This window comes from Tripterygium wilfordii, chromosome 19, assembly GCF_013401445.1.
Source record: "Tripterygium wilfordii isolate XIE 37 chromosome 19, ASM1340144v1, whole genome shotgun sequence".
Classification (NCBI taxonomy): Eukaryota; Viridiplantae; Streptophyta; class Magnoliopsida; order Celastrales; family Celastraceae; genus Tripterygium; species Tripterygium wilfordii.
Window position 1 is genome coordinate 4,475,479 of NC_052250.1, and position 2,699 is coordinate 4,478,177.

At 42.1% G+C, this 2,699-nt stretch overlaps 1 non-coding gene across 1 annotated transcript; it reads left to right on the top strand.

The window, feature by feature from the left end:
* The first annotated feature begins 2,262 nt into the window (after positions 1–2,262).
* Positions 2,263–2,367, top strand: LOC119986362. Its single transcript, XR_005465250.1, has one exon. It is a non-coding gene; the product is annotated as a small nucleolar RNA R71 (small nucleolar RNA).
* The last annotated feature ends 332 nt before the right edge of the window (positions 2,368–2,699 follow it).

A 2,699-nucleotide genomic window follows, 5' to 3' on the forward strand; every position in this document is an offset into this window, starting at 1 on the left:
AATAAAAAGATAGAGATAGAACAATAAAACCTGGGTTGCCTCCCGAAAGCGCTTGGTTTAAAGTCTTCAGCCCGACTCCCCTTTGTGAATTCAACCGGGATCATTGAGGGTTGTGGTGTAGACTCCCCTTGATGGCTTCTTAGGATTGACATTTGATTGCTTAGGTGTCATGCAAGGAGCATAAGCTTTCATCACCACCGTTTCCTTAGGATATGCATTTTTCTTCATTTTCTTGGTCTTCCTCTTCTTCTTTTTCTTGCTCTTCTTTTTCTGCTCCTTGGGATCTTCAACTTGAGACTTTGATACATCATTTTCAGCTTGGGTGGCTGCCTTGGGAATTTCATGCTTCACTTTGGAGTCTTGGCCTAGGAAAACTTCCACCGGAATATATGGAGTTTCCTTTTTAAGACTGTCGGGGATAACCATGTCAATATGCTCCACTTGGAGGCATTGTTGAGAAACCTCCTCTTGCCTTCTATTGCCAAACACTTTAAAAGTGATTTGATCACCTCCCGCACCTCTCAAAGTAATCTTCCCTTTTTCAACATATATCAAAGCTTTCCCGGTGCTCAAGAATGACCTTCCCAAGATTATGGGAGTAGTGGGATTGGCTTCCATATCCAAGATAAGAAAATCCACCGAGAAGATAAGATCACCCACCTTCACTAAAACATCCTCCACCATGCCAATAGGATACTTGATAGATCTATCCGCCATTTGCAAAGACACCGTGGTTGGACTACTCTCCTTCATCCCAATTTGCTTAGCTACCGACAATGGCATCAAATTGATGCTAGCTCCAAGATCACATAAAGATCTTTCAATCAAGGTGTTTCCAATGGTGCACGGGATTATGAAACTTCCCGAATCATCTTGCTTAATTGGGAGCTTCCGTTGCACAATGGCACTACACTCTTCGGTCAATTGTATCTTTTCATGCTCCTTCAACCTCCGCTTCTTGGATAAGATCTCTTTTATGAATTTGGCATAGCAAGGAATTTGCTCTAAAGCTTTGGCAAAGGGGATGTTCACTTGAAGCTTCTTGAATACCTCCAAAAACTTAGAAAATTGATCATCATTGTTCTTAGTGCTCTTCAATCTTTGAGGAAATGGAATTGGAGACACATAAGGTTTGATTGGAGGTGAAGAAGAGAACTATCGGGCCAATCCAACTCAACTGCATACCAGGGTTGCACATCCCTGCTCTTCTGCGTTTTCTCAACATTTTCAGCTTGATCTGTAGTTGTCTGATCAATCGAAAATTGGGCCGATCGATCGGAAATTGGCTCTGTCTCGATTTCATCTTCAGCTGGAATGGTGGTCCGATCGATCGGAGAGGATGTCCGATCGATCAGAGATGGGCTCTGTAACTTTTCAGCTGCATTTTCCTGCAATTCTACATTTTTTAGTTTTTTCGCTTTTTCGGCATCTAGATCAGCAGCAGTTTTCACTAGATTCCCATTCCGTAGAGTAATAGCATAGCAATGATATTTCCCTTTCGGATTCACCTCCGTTCGGCTAGGGAGTCCCCCTTTTCCTCTAGATGATAAAGCATTAGCTAGTTGCCCCACTTGTACCTCTAGATTTCTAATGGAAGCCCCTTGATTCTGAATCAATGATGCTTGAGTTTGTAATGCAGAATTAGTCTTGTTGATGAAGTTGTTTGTATTATTGGCCAACGCTTCCATGCTTCCGGTCATCTTGGCAAACATTTCATCAATGTCCCTCGTTTTCTCTTGGAGATGAATTTGTTGAGGAGGAGAGTTTTGCACATTTTGATTGTTGCTCCAAGAGAAGTTAGGATGATTCCTAAACCCTGGATTGTAGAAATATGAGTATGGATCATTTCTTGGCCGATTGTAATGCCCACCTCCAATAGCATTAGCTTGCTTGCTTTGAGAAGAAGATGCATTAGTAATCAAGCATTCTCCGGTTTGATGGCTAGCACCACAATAATCACAAGATACGAAAGGCATTCCTTGAACTGCATGCACTCCTTGATGAGAATTCACAATTAACGCATCAATCTTTTTAGCCATAGCGGCCAAGGCGGTCATCACATCGGTATCTCTTGAATTACCTTGCCTTTGTGGTAGCCTCTCCGTAGGCCAAGAAGTATTTGTCTTGGCAACCTTCTCAAGCAAAGTTTGAGCAACCTCTTGAGATTTAGTCATAAATGAACCACCCGCGGCTGCATCTAACATTTGTCTCGTGAACATACTCAATCTGGAATAAAAAGCTTGATAAACAATCCACTCCGCAAGTCCATGATTGGGACAACTCCTCAAGATAGCTTTGAACCTCTCCCAAGCTTCATGGAAAGATTCAAGATCAAATTGGGAGAAAGTCATGATATCATTCCGGATTTGAACCACTTTTGCCGGAGGGAAAAATTTAGATAGAAATTGCTCCAAAAGCTCATCCCATGTAGTGATGGAATTGGGAGGAAGTGACATCAACCATGCCTTAGCTTTATCCCTCAAAGAGAATGGAAATAACCTCAAGAGAATAGCATCCTTAGAAGCTCCGTTAATCCCAAAAGTAGTGCACACATGCAAGAAAGAGCGAAGATGGACATTGGGCTCTTCATGAGGAAGACCATAGAAAACCACCGAGTTAGAGATAATGTTGATGATAGCTGGCTTGATCTCAAAATTAGTAGCATTGATAGGAGGATAACGAATGCTTGAAGGATTTGT